The sequence below is a fragment of the Hermetia illucens genome, chromosome 4 (genome assembly GCF_905115235.1).
Source record: "Hermetia illucens chromosome 4, iHerIll2.2.curated.20191125, whole genome shotgun sequence".
Classification (NCBI taxonomy): domain Eukaryota; kingdom Metazoa; phylum Arthropoda; class Insecta; order Diptera; family Stratiomyidae; genus Hermetia; species Hermetia illucens.
In genome coordinates this window covers 81,258,127-81,279,718 of record NC_051852.1, presented here as the reverse complement: position 1 = coordinate 81,279,718, position 21,592 = coordinate 81,258,127, and positions in this window count along the sequence as shown.

Genomic DNA, 21,592 nt, shown 5'->3' with positions numbered 1-21,592 from the left:
CTTTTACGACGGCTGAACAACGAGCGAACCCGGTAGTCTGCTCTGAGGATAAACTCGCTATTCTGAGAGCAGAAGTTCACAGGCGCATTCACCAAGCAAGCAGAAGGGAAACACAAGAGTACACTCAGAACTTATAATCTAGAGCTCGTGCATTTCAGGCTGGTAACATAAGTATAAGCGACTCTTCAACTTAAGCCCCAAAACAGAACAACACCTAAGTGGATCAGAGGTTCGTAAAAGCAAAGGTCATCGGTAGGGTTGGAATGGTTCAAGATTTCGACGGTCATCTGGGTGGTAAGACCATTAATTTTCCTCCTTTTTGTAAATAATACTATTGTGGCTTTATTTTTATTTACTGAAAGTCCATGCCTGATACAGCAACTATCATTCCAATCAACGGCGGGTTGTGTATTTCTACACACTATTCCGAGATCTCGACCAACAGCCACCACAACCACGTCATCCGCATAAACTTGAACGTGTATTGCAGATTTTGCAGTATGCATAGTAATGAGTTGATCAGCATACTCCACAGAAGTGGCGATAGCACACCTCCTTAAGGGCACCCTTTCGTCGCTCCCATTGTTAGGTGGCGATCAATACCCACTTCAGCACACAGGAATCTCTGCGTTAGCATTGCGTAGATCCAGTTTATTTGAGTTTCGTCAACACCATGCTCTCTGGCAGCATCATAGAGCTTTTGGAAGGGCCCACAGTCAAAAGCCCCTCCAATGTCCCCCCCGTCGCGTACACGCCTTTCAGACTTGCATACTCTATCTTCAAAACCAAAGATTGAAGAGTGCACTCACAGGACTTTCACTTCTTGGCACCGTGTTGGTTTTCATTTAGTGGGTGCTACTTTAGCGCGTTCCGCAAATGTGAGGCTCAACCAAACTCTCCAGACATTTAAGCGAATGTGATGTTAATCTGATTTGTCTGAATCTTTGGATTTGAATAGTTAGTAATTTTTTCCAGGCTTTGGTATGAAGACTACCTTAACCTTCTGCCAAGAGGAAGGTAGTAGCCCAGAGCAAGACATCCTCGAAAAGTATTTCTTAGAAGTCACTCTAAGTGCACTGCTCCTTTGTCTTCTTATCAGGTGCTTTAAGGTGTTCAAAGGATAGTATAGCAGCTCTCGCCTTTCCAGTGGTAACAATCGATCTCGCAGTGTCTCAATTCCCCTTGCGATATCTTCGTGTTTAACGCTTTGCGAAACCATCAATTCTTTCCCTCCTACTTTTCATACCTCTTTCTACTCTGGAGCTCGTGAAAGTTTCATCCGGTTTTCTAAGAGAGTCTAACTTGGCCGACTTATCCTTATTAAGAACTCTGCACAGCCTGGAAGCACCCTTTCACCTTCCAGTTCCTCCCAGCATGCTCTAAAAAAGTCTCATTCTAAACTTTTTATGGGCTTTTATATTCACGCTGTGAGATCCGGAAGTCTAAGTAATCAGTCTACATTCTTACTGCTTTAGCAAGTACGATTTAGAAGTCGTCTGGTTGATTTTCTGAGTTTTTGCAGTTCTCAGTTTCACCATGGAATCATTTTAACGCTTTCGCGTCTAGAAGTAGGACAAGCCTCTTCAAAGCATTCTAAAAGTGAGCGATTCAGAGTTTCCAATTGATCTTCTATCCCTAAACGTGTTCTTAGGCGCCTCGGGGGCTCCACTTTGTTTCCAAATTAGCTCAGATAACTTTTTAGTGTAGATTGTTAGGTTAATTACTTCACTTGGCTCCCACGAACGTAGGGGCGCATAATTGTTTGCGGTCATCAGACCAGTTCTTCTAGGACTGTAACAAACAAGTATGCTGGGCGTTCGTAACAGAACCTCTTCAGAGTTAACACCATTTGATTCTGCTACCAAACCCCTTAGTTCTTGCGTCGGCGGAGGGTACAAAGAATCATTCACTCAACTTACTGGCAAATTAATATTTAATGTAGAAACTCTCCGAATTACTGAACACTATGCAATTAGAAAGTCATCCCCCGTTTTTACTCAATGTACACACAAACGCTTTCGAAATTCTTATACAACTCCTCAAATTGCAAATCAAATACATTCACTTTACATCTTCTGGAAGTTCTAATTGCTACGTGATATCACCGGCGAATGAAATTAATTTTCCTTCTGCTTTCTACAAAAATAGAAGGGAAAAGTTCCCGTTTCTCTTGATCAAAATACATATTTGAGCCTGTGCTGGAAAAGTTAGAATTTTTCAGTAGCCCTTCCCCGGAAAGTAAAGCGTTTCGTATTTCAGTATTTTCGATGTGAAAGCTCCTTCCTGTGGAATAAAATCGTCCCTGTCTCGGGTAAATAGAATCTTTTGCCTCTCCCCAACCTGACTTAATGCTAAAACTACATAGTTCATTGTTTTCCCGGAGCGTTTTCGGGAGTGTACAAATTTCTGTTTGTCGTTTGATATTTACTTTGAAATTTATCTGTTTGTCCATCCCCTAGTTGGGCATGGATCCACGGACTCAGACGCCACAATTTTGCACATTTTCTATTGTGCAATCCCAACAAGGTTTAACGCTTACATTCTAGCAAATCAATTTCAAGCCGCCTTCTTTCTCCTGGTTGATTTATCAATAGCAATTACTACTGGGGAACACCTCTGCACTATGCAAATGAATACCATCGTTTATAAAGTATTCTATATGCATACATACATACTATAATTGAAAAAACCCTTAAAGGTATTACAAATTTCCATTACGCCACGTCTTTAAATGATTTTCTTATTCCTAGGGTTCCTTGTCAACCTTTTCGGAGTGTATTATTGACGGCAAGGTGTAAAAGTAGTTGTGAACATGAATTCAGCAGAGTGTTGATTTATTTAATTAGCCCACGCCCATACCTTGGAGAATTGATACCCGGGCATTGTCAATAAAGGCCCTACACGACGTTCATCTAATGAACTCCAGATTGTGATTTATTGCCTGTCGTAAGACTTAGGACTCGTATCTCATAACTGGGAATAAAGTCTACAAAAAGGTTGGCAGAGGTACAAAATTATTGGATCCGAAGTTAATTTGTTTACCAAATTTAAACTTCTAGTTTATGAGGGTTGCTTGAGTCATTCGGGTGGGTGTCAGATGGGGGTAATTGGGAAACTTTATCTGGGAAAATTTACTCGTAGGTGTATTTAATGGGGTTATCACAGAATTGAAGGGTATTAGATGATATACTTTATTCACAATTATTAACACTTGGGAAGATATGTATATAAGCAGGTTGTTAACAGTTAATTATGAATTACAAAAATTGTAGGAATGGTTCTCCCTTATATCTTCTATAAAATTACCATACCACAACAAATTTTCTCTTAAAATTTTCTAAATTAAATGGTAATAACCATCTCTTGTTCAATATTGAAAGTCAAGCAATTTTTGAGCCCAACCAACTCTGCAGGAATCATAGATTATGACAAACAAAGTTACAAACTATGCTATCCATCATTCCCTCTAATAGAAGAGAAGAAATTTTGGTTCTCATCGTAAACAACAACACCATGAAAGTCAATATGTCAAGGAAGAAATTAAAGAATTCTTGGATATAGAAGTCATAAGTTCCTCAATCTCTATATAATTCGCAGGAAGGGATTCGACACATGAAACAATCCAGTGCCATGGCCTATATTATGACTACTTTCCCTGAACATTTTGAAAATAATATACAATAGTGACTTTGTTTCACGAAGGGTGACAATGGAATGTTTGTTGGGGTTTAGGTTTCATATAGGGGCATTGTGTTGTCCCCAAACAAATAGTCGTCTTGATTTTTTCCAGGTCTTTCGGTTAGGTAGTTTTTGAAAATGACTTTTCCATCAAGTTTATCTCCCCACCTCTTCCTTATAGCAGCGGCCATCAAACCGTTTTCACCCAAATTCGTTTCATTCACAGTGTGCTTTGGCTTTCGCAGTTAGCATTTGTCTACTAAATAGCTGTAACCACTTTTGAGAGAATTACATATTAAAAACATATTGATCGACGGATGTCTGTGATATCTTGCAGGAGCTAATATCAGGTCCGGTTAATTTGAGGTAAACTTCGTTGATGTTTAAGGGGGTCATCCCGTGTAAAGGCTGTTTTTTTTCGAGTTTTTTAGAAATTTTTGGTGAAGGGCTGGACAAAGATACAAATACGAATTTTTTACCATATATTTATTAATATCTTGAGCATGCGTAATAATTTTTCCAGCCCGATAGCATAGTTCATTATTGAAATACAGAGCAATTTATAAACCCAACTCCAAAAAAAAATGTTTCCCTGCTGCACGAGAGGGCGCTGCGATCATCTTAAAGAAAAAAAGGAAACGGCATTGGGATTATTAAAAAGTATTAAAAACTAAATTTAAACTTTTTTTTTGTGAATTTTGGTGCTTTTTTAAAGCTTTTTTAATGAATAAATTGAATGAATCGCAATTATCCTAGTTAGCGGACCGTCGAAATATTTGCTGAATAAGTCGTGAAAATTTAAAAGAATTTCGTTGATAGATTTTGGGCTATCGTGGCAGCAGATTTTCAATATGTAGTTTCGAGAAAAACGCATTTAAAAAGTAGAATGTGGTTTTTAGCCATAAAATCTTAACTGATCATTAATCTGCCATACTAAGTCCATAAACTTTAGGTTTCGTCAAGAAAAACTTGTACAGCCTTGGCTTCATTTCTTGTCCTTTCAGCAAAGTCATTCGAATGCCATTTGTACTGATAAATACGCGCTTTATTACGGCGATCGGCATAAATCTGGCATGTGACTTATCACGTGTTTAACACTATAATTTCCGAATGACTCCGCATATCAAAAAATCACTTTGCCCATATATTCTACAGATATAGTGTAGGATATATGGGCAAATACAAGCAGATACAATTGATGCCAAAAAAAAAATCGATTCTGCGGATCCGACACATGGGATGACCCCCTTAAATCGAAAACTAAGCGCTCATTTGTATGAGGGCAAATTAGTTATAGGAAGAAAACCTAGAAATAAAAGCCGACATAGAGAAGAAGAGTGGTAGAAACAATCCGGGGTGGCATTAGTTTTCCGCTATAGTAGATAACTGTACAAGTGGCGAGACCTCTTCCTAGGATCCCTTTAAGCGGAGTAGTATATGTTCATCATCTAGAATCAGGCTGGTAGGGGAGGGAGCTGACACCGAAAACAGTAAAGAACGATTGTCGAAGAGGAAAAAAGTTTCACTTTACGTATATGATAACGTATCCAAGGTAGAGAACTCTCTGAAGGGAGCGGGTTGCAGCCTAAACCGCTTTTGGGTTGACTTGAAACATAATCAACATAGTTTTATCAAAGTAAAGAAATGAATGAGTTGAGATTTAGGAAAGCGGACCGAAAACGAATCAGCCTCAAATTGCTATAGATATTACAAGGAAAATGTATAGTACTATTAAAAGTGATTTATGACTAGCAACGGGATTTGTGCGACCAGAAGTACTCAAAGTTGCTTAGGGTTCGGAATCGAACTGACCTTTGTCTAGAATAAAGTAAGCCAAACTGGTGTAATGTTACGCACCAATAGAAACTTTTGATATAGATGAAAATGAGATCTTCTGTGGTAAGTTTACTAATAATAATAATAATCGTTGGCGCAACAATCCATGTTGGATCAGGGCCTTGAAGTGTGTTAGAGCACTTCATTCAAGACCGTAACGGTACACTAGGAGGCAATGTGATCAGCATTGCGCTCGTCCGAGATTATTACCCTGATTTGACTCAGGTACTCATTCACAGCTGAGTCGACTGGTATCCGACGTCAAATCACGATACAAATTCCACTGCCACCAGTGAGATTTGAACCGCGACCTTCCGTACGACAGCCTTGCGCTCTAACCACTCAGCTATCCGGACACGGTAAGTTCACTGCAGTCCAGAAGAGGCTTCCTAACGGTCATATTGCGTCGTGATAGATGATTTGAATACCAGGATCAGCTGTTGGGAATTATAATAACAATGGCAAGGGGTTTGCGAATCTCTGCTGCTTCCACAGTGTCGTCATTAGTGGCACACCATTCGAGCAAGTTTCTGACGAGCAAAGTACATCTAATCAAACACATCGCAATCAGTAGTATATTTGCTAGTTGTCTTCTAGATGTGCGAAACAAGAGAAGTGCTAACAACGGCCTCGATATCAAATTATTATTTGATGGTCACCTACCTTCGGTCGCGTATTGTGTTCGTATCTCCTCGCAAAAATGGGGAACCCCGAACTGTAAAACTTAACCCGGTCTGCTTTTGATGCCCGATTGTTTTTTGGCTGAGGCAAATCTGTCTTACCGATCGGATAGCAGATATCCTGAACAGCTCACTGGAGAATGTTCATGCGTAGTGGCCCGCCACCACAGCGCTCGTTCTGTACAAATAAAATGGTCCCGAAGGGGCAACATAAGATCTCGCTGCCTTGCGAAACCTTTGTTGCCGCTGATAGCAACGGGTAACGAAATACACTTTAGCTCCCTTATCTCAATAAGTGCAGGGGAGTGTGGGGCGTGACAGAAGGAAATTTGCTATTGCCCTGGCCTGGGAGACTGAAGCTGGCAAGAATTTTAGTGATTTCGCATACCACATTGCGTAAGGCCTGGTAGATGGTTGCAAAACTTTCGTTAACGATCGATTCCTCACCCACGACGAAAAATAGCTTCAGAGCTAAAGGACACATTTCACAACAGCTCTCTAACATATAATATTTGGTGAAGTTACAGACTGCTCCTTTAAATAAAAGTGAAATCATCTCTGCCGTCAAAGGAAAGATACCTACAAATTGCAAGAAATAAGGCAATATTTAAGAAATTATAGAAACTTTATATATTTGATATAATACGGCCCTTACCAAGGACATTTAAATGAAATTTTTCCATTTTTTTTTCAAAAAAAGACGGTAATACTTACCACTTTGGACTTCAGATTTCTCCGAAATTGCATCCGACGCAAGTCGTGGCATTTGTTAGTCGGATGTCCACCAAACTTGATAGTATGATGCTTCCCATTAAGACCTTAAAAAATATTATTGCGGTTCTAGAATGAAATTGAGGGGAGTTTGCAGCAACTTTAGAAAATAAACTATTATTATCTTAATTTGAGCATATATCGCAATGGAATGTATTTTGAGACGTAGATACCATGTGCGCGTAGTACCATGTTCGTTTTTCAGATTTTTCGATTGGGTAGTTTCTGAGAACGAGCCCATAAAGTAATTGATCCTTTTCCGACTTTCGCACTCGCCTTTGCAAACTAATATCTGCAACGGTACTAATCGCTACCTGTTAGTTGATATCCCTTATGCTAGATGTGTCAGCAAAAAAATATGAGTGCTTATGGGCTTACTTTTACAGCAAAGTGCACGCGAATCCCTTGCATGCGGCTGTTTGTAAAGTTGATTGTGGACTGACTCCACTTAATTCGAAGAATCGATCCTCTCAGTGGAGTGAAGTCAGACCAGAAGCGAAATGTCTCTAGCAGCCGTTTGTCGATTTGCATTTTGTCGCACAGATGGCAGTGTGCTGGGGAACTCTTTGCTAAGAAAATGCCATTCAGGAGGGCCTGCGAGCTTATAAGAAGTTTATGTTGGAAGCGCGATTAGACAACGGCCTGTATAGAATATATGGTTCGCGGTTGGACATGTTGGACCATCTCATTTCTGGCTACACTGCAATGGCATGGGTGCAATGTCTGAAGAGGCATAAATCTGTATATAAGATCATTCATCAAAACTTTGCATACAGCCATGGCCTGATGTTTGGTTTACTGATATGAGGTGCAGGCAGTACTCGACATTTCTGCTTACAACATGAATTGGGACCGGCAGGTTCTAACTTGCTATCCCCGATAATAGTAACGTTGAACGAAAATACGTGGAGAAAAAGGTGAACTTTGAGTCACTGGTTGGCGAAACCCAAGGAATTTGGTGTCTTGAGAAAGTGCTTGTAGTTCCCATATGACAATATTATGCCGAAATCCCTCACGGCTTCCCATGATGTCTTGAGGCTTTCACATAGACTGTTCGAGACCCTTCCGTACAGATTGGCGAGGGCCAGCTGGCAGTCTTAGGCTTAGGGTCTAGCCTTATAGTAGTTGCGTTAAATCCTGGGAGCTGGCGACTATATCTCATTTTACAGTTACAGTTCTTTAACTCTTCATAGTACCAGGCTTACAAGGTATTTGTACTCATTTGGAAAAGCACGTCATTTATGTCTCATTAACCACAATAGAAAACTTCCTATATTTAAACATATAAACGATGATTTCCTCACCTCAAGCCTATAAGAATATTTTGAATCATCATTGACCATTTTGCCAATAATTAAAGTATACTATTCACCAAAATGAATTGTGTTGCAAATTACCCACAAAGATATCCAAGTTCAATGACGTACGTAGCAAGTAGTAGAAGTCGCTTCATAAGCAGAACCTCATTTCAGTTCATACACGACATGTACAAGACACATGCGGAAGGTGGAAGGATGATGCATGTGCGGCGTACCAAACTTTACAATTGCATCGCCATTTTGCGGCTCACCCTATTATATTTGAACTTAATTAAGAGCGATTGTCTCTGGCTAAGCAACTAGGTTCCCACCATGGCCAACACCCTCACCAATAATTTGCGCATCTGTATTCATGGAAAATGTTAACATTTAAAATTGTTGAAAGAGAGTTGACTGTTTCAACGTTCACAAATTGGACACGTCGCAACTCGGTAGATCTTGTGCTGGGTTCCCGCACTTCCGTGACTATGTAGTATGTCCCATGTGTAACTTCCAGTGAAAACAGTCACAATGAAGGGAAGAGTAATTTGTGTTTTGAGTGCTCCCTGTTTGAAGTATATGTGAACCGCCATTATAATTAATGTTTGAATGTTTCTAGAAAGTTGCGAGGGACGCCGACTAACCTTCATCGCTTCTTTTGAACACAAACACACAGAGAAGCTTTAAACTTAAATGAAATGCCCAGGCTTCTGTCGAAATAGCGTAGACAAGTTAACAACTTTTCAGTTTTCTATTAATTTTTAGTGGCGATAAAATAGTAGCTAAGTTTTCATAACTTAATCCTTCTGGTACTAGTTGATGACACAAATCCCAAGAACTGGTGCCACTAACACTCCGGAAAACATTTGCATCTGATGACCCTCGTAGACTTTTACCGAAAGTTATGAAGGGAGTGCGCCCTCATCCACTAGCTTATTGCCCGCGTTATAATCCAGAAACCCTTAAAGAATTAGGAATGGCGCCGAACCTATGGCCTCAAAGACAATTTTGCCTTTGTGACCTTTTTCACGAATTGTATCATATTCTCCTGAAATATAATAAGTGTATTTTTTTATTCACTTTACACTGTCAACAATTAATTAAAACAAAGATAGAAGCATTATGCAAATCTCTGGTAGGGAAAGTGTAAAACAAAAAAAAACATTTATAATCAGTAAAGAAGTGGCTGGTGACAGGTGGCTGAAGGAAAAATGACCATCAGCCGTTTTTCGCAAATTTTACTGCTCAGAAGTTATATAATTTTTTGTATACAGTTGATTATGTTAGGGACGATAGCTATATATACAGAATATATAGTTACCATTTCAAGGCAAAAAAGGCAAAATTTATAACAGAACGTTTAAAAATTTCGCTTTGAGAAAAAAGTTTTTTTTTTGGAAATTCATTGATAAATAATTGCAACTTGCTGCTATTTATAAGTTTTTTTATTTTCCATAGTGTCTTACTTACTTTAATTCAATGGGTGGCTATTACAATTGTTTGGCCTACCCGACCTTCTGTGTAATTATTATTATTATTTGTATTAATTTTAATACATGAATCTTGACATTTTGAACTGAGCTGAATTATTTCAAAACTGCGCTTGCACTAAAAGCGCCATAATGTATTACTTACTTAAAAATAATTAAATCTAAGTCTAAACTTAATCTAACAATAAATACTTAACCTACTATTTACAATAGCACATTACATGTTTTTTGCTTAGTCTGGGTGTACCCCTACCAGGCGGGGGAATCAAAGAGGGAAAGGATGGTGTGTTTAAGGGATTCACTCACTATTTGGCAGGGCCTTAGGAAGTTGGGCAATGGGAATGTTGTTAGAGTTGCCGGATTAGTGGATTTGGGTGATTCTCCGTTCTTTCGAAGAACCGTTCCACCAAGTTGAGAACAAATTCTCGAAGAGGTTGTACTTTGGCGCGCCGATAGACATCGGCGTTTCTTCCAACCTCCTTGGTCTTCCAATTATAAGAAAGGCCAGTGCAGTGCCTTAAAATCCGGCGTTCAAATGCCTCACATTAGGACATGGTTCAGGTGGAGCAAGTGATCCACGGGGGCGCCCCATAGCAGATAATGGGTCTGATCAGGGTCTTGTGCAGAGTCAGTTTGGCCTTGGTGCTGAGTCCTACTTTCTTTCGAAGAAGAAAGTCGATTCTACTGAGTGCACCGCGTGCCTTACCGATAGCTCAAGGTCTGGTTTGAACTTAAGGAGTTCGTGAAGTTTAACTCCTAAATACTTTATAGTCTGGGAATTGCTCAATATAGTGTTTCCGATCCTCATTTTTAAGCGTTTAGCTTTCCTGTGGATTCCTCTAGAACCTAGGTATCTAAATTTCCTCCGAATGTGTAGAATTGCGTTTTGTCCTCTTTACTTTTAATGACCCATTGTAGGTAATATTTGTAGAGGTCTCTCACATATTTCTCGACCGCTTTTGCTGCTCTGTTGGGGTGGAGGCTCGAAGAGAAGATGAGAGTATCATCAGCATATTGAATAATGTCTGTGCCGGTCTCGAGAGTTGGGATGTGTGCCGTGATGATATTGTAGAATGTGGGTCCAGAAATGGATCCTCGATGTTACCAACAAGAGATCGGAGAATTCATTTCCCGCGCTGACATAGAAATACTTATCTTCGAAGAAGATTAATGCAATTCTAATTATCGGAACTGGGAACTCAAGATCTATTAGCTTGTAGATTAGTCCGTTTACCCATACGGAGACGAAGGCCTTTTCTAAGTCTAATGCACATGCTACGGTCGGCTTGTTATTGACGTTAAGTCTTGCTACGACAGTGTCGCGAATGTAGCTAAGTGCGTGTTTGCTGCGAAACCCGAACTGGTGGTAGGGTATAATCTCTTTGAGATTGCAATATTGGGCTAACCCGATTGTCCATGCTCTCTCAAAGAATTTGCCTAGATTGGACAATAATGATACCGGTCTAAAGTTGTTCGGCCCACTAGAGCTGCCTTTTTTTCGGATCGCAATTATTTTAGCTACTTTCCAGGTGGTGGGAAAGTAGCCATTATTTATGCAGTTATGAAATACTGCCAGCAAAAATTTTATGGAGACTCGGGGAAATTGCCTAATGACGTAATTAGGAATTTCATCAGGTTCGGCCGACTTCTTACCGTTTAGGTTTGAGGTCAAGGCGGTGAGTTGTGATAAACTCAGGAAATGTTGCGAATCCGTTGGTTTTACCGAGGAGTTCGTTTGGGAGAATGTCACTAGCTTGTTTGAATGCCCAGAGACGAAGTCGGCGATAGTTGTTTCAACCATCGACACTATTGCCGGATTATTTTGAGGCGGAGGGGTATTGAGCTGAAACTCAGATGATTGCATAAGGACTTGCGCCTTTCTGGCGTCTCCGCAGATTGGTTCCCTGTTCCTGATAAGAACGAAATTGCGGGACTTATTTTCCCCCCTGCGATTTTACGCGTTAATTCTTTATTGCGGAATTGCGCCACCATTTGCCGGATAATTGTACTCAGGCAATTAATCCGGGAAAGCAATGTTTTGTATTCAGCATTGACTTTATTTCCATATTTATGGAGGTTGCGCTTGGGGTTCTGCGCCAAATCTGTCTGACCTTCATATGCAGCATTATGTCATGCGGGGGTTTGTTGCATACAAACTTTGATCAGCCTGGTGTTTCTGCGTGTAGCAGTATTGATGGCGTCTGTAGCCAAAATGATTGCTTCGTCGATTTCTTTGTCCGACAGATTGCGATCTGTAGCGAGTTTTTTCAAGTTCAGCATTGGTGCTAAATCTGACTTGAATTTGTCCGAATCTGTATATACTTCACTGAGCTCTTGGCAGGGCTCGAAGGTTGCTATAAATAGTCCCAATTGCGACTTCATCGGGAGCGTCGGGTTTTGGCTGTGCAGAAGCTTGTCTGCTCGCGTGACTAAGTTGGCCATGCTTTTCAGATTGAATTGCGGTAATTCCTCGTTGAGCTCCCGCAATATGTCCGCTGGATTTGTCTCCTTGTGGAGACCGCGAATTATCAGGGACTTAGTCCTTAAGGTCGGTGGGGTGCTGGTGGTGGGGTGCTGGTGGTGGCGTATATCCCTTCCTCTCTTATGAGAGCGAAAATAGCGCCGTGATCTTCAACCGTCTCGGCGAAGATGAGGGTCCTATCAGCCGTTCCGCTACTGTCGTTGCTGCTGCTGTTGTTCTTGTCTTTGCTGCTTGTATTGTTGCAGCTGCTGTTTGTGTTGTTGTAGCTACTGCTGCCGCTGTTGGTTAAGTAGCTGTTACTGTTGCTCCTGTTGTTGTTGAACGGGCTGCTTCCCGGCCATGTTGGCTGCTTGCAGATCAGCCATCTGTTGCTGCAGCTGCTTGATGAGTGCCAGTTGGCACTCCAATTGTTGGGCCATGTCGGTCTTTTCCTGCTCCAGCTCCAAAATTCTCATGAGAAGGCTCGAGTTCCCCTCCATCCCCGATGTAGGGCCCGTGGCTCCCTCCTCCTCCGATGACATTTCGTCAGGGAGAATCAGCTTAGTTCTCTTGGCGGACATCCTTTCCCCAAGCATGGCCGTCGGTTCATTATCTGAAATAAATAAATTATCAATAGTTTCTTCTTTTTTTTCAATTCACCATACAGTGTCTCAATAATATTGAGATGCACTGTATTTTGTCTTGAACGATACTTCCTTGTAGTATACTGCTTCACCCTGCAATTCACTTTTATTTTTCTCTCACTATTTTTACAACTGGTGATTTAATCATGGATATTTGGCCTTCGTTTTGTCGTGGTGCCGCTCCGGCTTATCAATTACACAGCATTAAGGATCGTGATCATGAAGCTGAAGAAATATTAGATTGTTACATATTCTTATAGAATGGATGCATTGAGAATTCCTTGGAGAAGTCTCACAAAATGACATTAACATTGTGGTTTGGGGTGCCACAATGTTACGGTTGATTTGTGATCCGATTCGAAATCGAGGATAGCGATACCATTTACATAACATTTACTAGCGGGAAACAATATAGCAAAAGTTGGTTAATAATTGCTTTTATGATATTATAAGTAACATATTTAGGCAACGACTAATCAAGTTTATACCATTTAAGGGAACACTTTGTGCAATTATAATAAAAGTGAAATTCACAACAGTAGGGACCATTAATTGCCCTTCGCTTACAAAAGGTAAGGAAAACAGTGCGCAATGATGATGGCGGCATTCCTAGCCGTCTATGAAGATATTTTTTTATATAAATAATCACAAACAGGGCTTTGTTTACTTTGCCTGTTGTAGGAATTCGCCAATTAGCTCAACGCGCTTTCTACATCCTAATGTTAACAGAAGAATATGGTCGCACCTAGACGCCGTTGCTTCAGGCAAATCGATCATGTTACAATCGGAAAAAAGGTAGCATCGATCATCACAGATATTGACCAAATTTAAAAAAAAATCAACCAGATAATCAACGGATTTTAATAAAGTTTTGTTCAATTCTTAAGCTCAAATGACATGATATAGGTAACATTATACAATATATATGTATATATAGTGGAATTGACTGTCAAAGGATATTGGAAAATAAGCGGCGGCAGCAGTGATGTTGAAATTAAGTTAATGCAATTCTCCAACTGCTTTCAGCACCGGCGAAACGAATAAGGTATTTAGAATCAACAGCATACCTTCAGACCTATTCAAGAATAATGCCTCCATTCCGACAGATGAAGTGATATCGAAAGAATGTGTAAAAACATAATCTGTCCAATATACCAAACATGAGATAAATTAGCTGCATTAACTACAGATGGATTTCACTATTGTATGCGTTCTATAAAATTTGTACGAAAAATTGTGCAGCACCGAAAATGTCAACCTTGAGTCGAGATCATGGAACTGTCTGAAATAAAGTGTGGGTTGAAACAATGGGATGGTCAGGTCCTTATTTTATTTAAGGTAGCATTGAAATACGTTATCAGAAAAATAAACTCCAATACCAGTGGTTCACTACTGACCAGGTCTACATAAACAGTGGCGTGTGTACAATTTAAACAGTGGTATCATCTTAACCTAACGGAAAGAGACGATTTTAAGCCTAGATTGAGATTTGTGTAAAATTAACCAATCGACCCACAAAACTCAAAATCTAGTCAGTTGATAATGTAAGTAAAATGATCCTTGATGAAGATTGAAATAAACATATGTCACGTTTTACGACGAATCTTTGAATAACTAGCGGAAGGCTCAAGATATACAGTGCAAGACTCTAGAATATAATTTGTATGATGAGCAATCTGCATCGAACCTCTTAAAACTGCAACAACTAGAGGAATCCAGCCAGAGTGCAACGACAGTGCCTTAGAGGAGTGTAATGCTGGAAATAGGAGGATCTAATTGATGTGAATCGCTTTCAATCCAAAAGTCAGCTGTAAGCAGATCTTATGGTCAAAATACATGAACGAAGTGTTGTATGTAGGTAGTACCACCCAAGATCTAAAGAGAACCACCAGTTATTTACGAACGACGAACAGTATGCCAGTATTGCTCATGTAATTCTAAACAAAAAATATAAAGTAATTTTTTTTCGATTTTTCTATCCTGCAGCTGCCAGAGGCATTTTAATCTAAAAACAGATCGGAATACCGGAAGCTGGACACTTCAGGTATAAAGGTTTTTTTCTTTGTACGTTTTTCGTTTTGTACATAGCTAAAAATTTAAACTAACTAAATCTCCACTTTACTCTATACGCCAAAGTATACATATGTACATGTATAAGTACAAAAGTTGAATATCGCTGGTACTAGCGCGGATATTTATCCATCAGGATCTAGAAACTTTATTACCATACACATATACATATGTCTGGTCCGAGTAATTTATACTGATATACAAATTAGCTTATTGTAAAGAACTAAGAAAGGAAAACTAAAATGTTGAACGCAGGGTGCTTGAGTTCTATTTATCTAATGACGACGTCACACACGCCTTGGAGTAAAATGAATTGACGTGGACTAGAAAAGGTTGTCCTTTTATAACTTTGTTAAAAATGGTTAGATTGCTTCCAAGCTTTCCAGAAATATATGTTATATTATTACTTATACTACTACTACAAATATGAACTTATTGGATTTTTGGGGTAAATTTCTAAATTATCGTTATATGCTATAATTAAGTTTATTTTGACAGATAGGTTGGATAAGTTTTCAGACATTGAATTGATATTAGTAAGGTTTGTAGTGTCCGGATAGCTGAGTGGTTAGAGCATAAGGCTGTCGTACGGAAGGTCGCGGTTCAAATCTCGCTGGCGGCAGTGGGATTTGTATCGTGATTTGACGTCGGATACCAGTCGACTCAGCTGTGAATGAGTACCTGAGTCAAATCGGGGTAATAATCTCGGGCGAGCGTAATGCTGACCACATTGCCTCCTACAGTGCTCTGTAGTGTACCGTTACGGTCTTGAATGAAGTGCTCTAACACACTTCAAGGCCCTGATCCAATATGGATTGTTGTGCCAACGATTATTATTATTATTAGTAAGGTTTTGTATCACACAAAACCTTAGTAGCAAGTCTGAATATTGGAAGCTGGACGCTATAAAGGTTTTGTGTTTATCTTACGTGAGAAACTTTCTTTTCCATTCGTATATAGCTAAAATTTCAAAATATTCCTTGATATTTTTCAAAACTCCACAAATAAGTTACACGCGCGCATCCGCTTAACCATTTACCGGTGCATTAAACCAACGACGCAGCATAATTAGGTTATGAAATGCAATTGCATTTATTTCCAATTGTTAATTACTGGTCGGTTGATATTTGCCATTCGTATAATAACCTTAAAACTAAAGGCCTTTGTTTTCTTATATTTACGTCACAATTAAATTCATTAACTTAACATTTGTGAAAGTCAATACGTACGTATAATAATCAAACGCATTTTTTCTTCTTTATCACGAGTGACACAGGTCAATAACCAAATTACCAGCCTGATAGTGTTCCGGAGGAAAAGGCCCCCAGTAGTTCGCAACAGTATAAAAGGACGATGAAATTGCCACAGGCTTTGCACTACTGTCTGAAGCTGAACAAAGTCAATTCAAATCAAACCCAGTTCCAGTACCAAGGCTGACACTATCCCAACGCCAAGACTGTTCACAATCTTCGCATTCCACAAACATCCCCATTTTAATTCGGAAACTTATCATCATCATCATCATCAACGGCGCAACAACCGGTATCCGGTCTAGGCCTGCCTTAATAAGGAACTCCAAACATCCCGGTTTTGCGCCGAGGTCCACCAATTCGATATCCCTAAAATCTGTCGGGCGTCCTGGCCTACGCGATCGCTCCATCTCAGGCAGGGTCTGCCTCGTCTTCTTTTTCTACCATAGATATTGCCCTTATAGACTTTCCAGGTGGGATCATTCTCATCCATACGGATTAAGTGACCCGCCCACCGTAACATATTCAGCTGGATTTTATCCACAACCGGACGGTCATGGTATCGCACATAAATTTCGTCATTGTGTAGGCTACGGAATCGTCCATCCTCATGTAAGGGGCCAAAAATTCTTCGGTCAAGAGTTCGCAATTTGTTTTGCTAAGAACCCAAGTTTCCGAGGAATACATGAGTCTTGTACAGTAAGAGCTTTGACCCTATGGTGAAACGTTTCGAGCGGAACAGTCTTTGTAAGCTGAAATAGGCTCTGTTGGCTAACAACAACCGTGCGCGGATTTCATTATCGTAGCTGTTATCGGTTGTGATTTTCTACCCTAGGTAGGAGAAATTGTCAACGGTCTCAAAGTTGTATTCTCCTATCCTTATTCTTCATGTTTGATGTTGTTGGTTGATTCGCCTTCGGTGCTGACGTTGCCACCATATATTTTGTCTTGCCTTCATTGATGTGTAGGCCAAGATCTCGCGCCGATTGCCGCCTGCTCGATCTGGATGAAGGCAGTTTGTACATCTCGGGTGGTTCTTCCCATGATGTCGATATCGTCAGCATAGGCCAGTAGTTGGGTGGACTTAAAGAGGATGGTACCTCTTGCATTTACTTCAGCGTCAGGGATCACTCTCTTGAGGGCCAGGTTAAAGAGGACACATGATAGGGCATCCCCTTGTTGTAGACCGTTGTTGATGTCGAATGGTATTGAGAGTGATCCTGCTGCTTTTATCTGGCCTCGCACATTGATCAGGGTCAGCCTAGTCAGTCTTATTAATTTCGTCGGGATACCGAATTCTCTCATGACCGTGTAAAGTTTTACTCTGGCTATGCTATCATAGGCTATAAAGTCGATGAATAGATGGTGCAACTGTTGTCCATATTCCAACAGTTTTTCCATCGCTTGCCGCAGAGAGAAAATCTGATCTGTTGCTGATTTGTCTGAAGTGAAGCTGTTTGGTATAGGCCAATGATGTCCTGGGCTTGTGGGGCTATCCGGCCTAGCAAGATAGCGGAGAGTATCTTATAGATGGTACTCAGCAACGTGATACCAAACTTATCATCACCAGCAAAATGTAGAACCAATTCTTCTTCCAAAATCCCAAGAACGACTTGAATCAATGGATGTCGACGAGTCTATAAGAGTTCGCATGGTTCCTTGTGCCAATAGACCACAAACCAACGAGCAGCTTCAAAAACGGAAACAGCACCAGACTCTGACAATATAAACGAACCTACCATAGACGAATAAAAACAAATATTAAACAATGAGAGTCTAGAAACAGGATAAGCATAAGCACTACAGGACGCTTGTTTTTTCTATTAAAACGGTCTGCGCTGCTTTATTTTGAATATATTGCGAAGGCGGGGAAATTTTTAAATTTTTGGCAGATGAATCTAATAAGAACTACATCCAGCACTCCCTTGTTTGCTAACTATGTCGGTGTAGGGAATACTGAAATCCCGAAGTACCCAAATTAAAATTTTTCATCGCTTCGCATATTATCATTCGACGGTATATTAGCAATAATGCAGCATTCTCTTTGAACTGGATGAGAGACGCAGGCTCTTCACCAACATTAAAGGCGAAATTAGAACAATAATTGACGCTTAAGGAATGCTCCATCAATATTTCAGAAGGACCTGGACGACGTGCTCCGAGGGCACATTCTCGTATAGACCGATGACATTATTGCTTTCAACAAGCGCGAAAATGAGCATCTTGAAAATCTCGAAAAGGTTTTCGAAACCTCGGAAGCAGCTAATTTCAAAATTCAAATTGAATTCTTCTAGAGCAGGTAGAGGATACGTCATCAGTGCAGACGGGAGGGGACCAATATTAGAAAGACGAAAGCGATTGCAAACATGCCACCTCCTAAAACCCAGAAGGAACCTAGGTCATACCTAGGCATGTTAGGCTATTACCGCCGTTTTATTCAGGACTATGCTAACAGCAAAATCATTGACAAATCTCTTAGGAGACGAAAATGGACGCATATCCACGATATACTCCAAAAATAGAACTATTCACATGGATTCACCAGCTCTGAAGGCTTTTGACATATTGCAAAATATTCTTTTATTGAATTATGTCCGGAAAGCTGAATAGTTAGAACACAAGGTTGTCATACGAAAGGTCGCGGTTCAAATCTTACTGGTGGCAGTGGGATTTGTATCGTGATTTGACCTTGGATACCAGTCGACTCAGTTGTGAATGAGTACTGTGTCAAATCAGGATAATAATCTTAGGCGAGTGCAATGCTGACCACAGGGTACTGTAATCCTGTAGCGTACCGTTACGGTCTTGAATGAAGTGCTTTAACACACTTGAAGGTCCTGATCCAATATGGATTATTATACCAACGATTGTTATTATTCTTTTATTGAAGGACGTCTTTCTAGCTCATCCTAGCTTTAAAGAGAAGTTGGAAATTATTACTGACGCCTCTGATTATGCAAGGAAAACGACATTTAATATTCCTTTCATGTACATTATTCAAGTCGGAAGCAACAGAAACACGAACAGTAAATTAAAAGAGTTGAAATTCAGGTTGAAAGGATACAACCATGAGCTCAGGTACAAAGCAGGCCGAACAAATATCGTGGCAGATTTGCTATCAAGACTTCCGCATGGTTCTTTGGTTAACTTATTAACCCCACGGAGCGTATCGACGACAGCTCACTCCACGGTTGAAACACCACAACATATCTCGTAATGAACTCACGACACATTATAATCAGACCCGCATACTCTGAGTTGTAGTTCATAAGCAACCTCTAAAAATACCTAAACCCAAATACTACCAATGTTATTTACACAAGCGAAAAGATAATGGTGAAAAATGTATCCCCATCATTTCAGGAATTATCGTACGAAATTCACCCGCAAGCTCGTTAAGGACATCCCAAATGAAACCCTTCAGGGCGGAAAAATTCTCCAAATACATTGGAGAACACACCGAAATGTCGAAGAAAATGGAATGCAACTCTTAGAGAATTTGTATTTTCGACCAATGACATCAAAAATTAAGGGTACATATCGTAAAGCGGTGTATAGTCTGTAAGGACAATAAATACGATAGCCTCACTTGCATTCTGCAGCAATACCTTGTAACCCAGGACGCAAATCTATACAGATTACAAAGAAACATTGTGTTCTTACAGATAGATGACAGATAATGAAGATGACACGAAATTCGGTCAAGCGAAAATAATCACATCTAAGGCTACTGAGGATACTAGGCAACCATTGCTGCATCTATTTTTCTTTTTTTGCGTCCTTGAACATGTTGACATTACAGGTTATTCAAGTTCAATATCAATCCGATCCATAATAAATAAGTTCACTTTAGATTGTGATGGCGTCATGCACGTCTTAAAGTGAAATCAATTTACGTGAAGTGAAAAAAATTATCTTTCAATAACTTTGTTAGTAATAGTTGGATTGCGTTCAAACTTTCTAGAATTATGTCCTATATTATCGCCTACACAGATATGCTTTGCATATCTAGGATGAACTTAAGTGGGTTTTACAGGTAAATTTTCAAATATGATTGCATAATATTATTAAGTTTATTTGTGCAGATATCGGAATGGAATGTATTTTGAGGCCTAGACTTCATACAGTTGCATCACTGTGATTTTTTTTTCGGATTTTTCGGTTGGATAGTTTCTGAGAACGAGACCTGTTTCGCTTTTTGGAGCACACATTTTGAGCCCTCACTCTCCTATCTTTCACCCAATATCAGACATGAGACCATTTTCAAATGTTCCCAACTGTCTTTTCACAAAATTTGATTAGCTTTATGCAAAAATTTAAAACAAATCGGAAAGCCGCTTCAGATGTGAAAGGTTTTATTTGGGTTTTTTGTTTCCTCTGTAAGTACACAGACAAGAAAACTTCGAGCCACTGTAACTTTATTAGTAACGATTCGGTTTTAATCAAACTTGGGGATATCATACTCCCTAGTCTGTAGTGTTGAACATTTTGGTAACTCTAGGATAAACTAAAGGGGGGTTTCTAGCCGATTTTCCTAAAAACATAGTAATACGCTATTATTAACTTAATTTGAGTAGATATCGATATGGAGAGTATTTTGAGGCCTGGGAATCGTATAGAGGCAGCTGTGATTTTTTTCAGATTTTTCGGTTTCGGTTTTTTGGGTTAAAGAAATCATCACTTTCGACCCCCCGCGCTCCCCGTCTTTCCAAGAAATATCAAAACTAAGACCGACTTCAAAAAGTAATAATCGAGACCTTTTATTTGATATCCAACATGACTATATTTGATTAAAAAAAATTTTACACATCCTTTTGCATGTATGAAGACCTCCCTTGAGCTCAACGTACAAAGATTATATTTAATGCATGTGGGGGCGTTCACAGTTCCCACTTTCTCACCGAAATTCGTGTCAATCGGTTTAGCCGTTTCTGAGAGAAGTGCATGTGACAGACATACAGACATTGAACCGATTTTAATAATGTTTATAAAACAAGACCTTAACAAGTCGGGAAACCGGAAGCTAGGGGCAACAGGTATGAAAGGTTTTCTTTGCTTCTCCTGCCAGAAAGGATAGTACAGCAACTCATTTCGTGGGAGGAATTGGAAGCATGACTACAGCTGGCCTGTCGGCAACACTGTTGCCTAATTCTTCCAGAAAATGGGCGAGGAAGGCTCGGCAGAAAGAAGAGAGGCGGAAGAAATTTCAACCTTAAAGAGGAGGGATCTACAGGCTTCCCTGACAAAACCTTTCCTTCCGCCTTTACCAGGAAAAGCGGAAGAAAGGCAAGCTGGTGATGTGGACGTAGCTAGTCTAATTCCGGCAAACAGTTGTATGCAGCTCGGACGCGTGAGCCTGGGAATCTGACGACAACAGAAGGCACTGGGAATGAAGGCGAAGTTTCATGGGAATG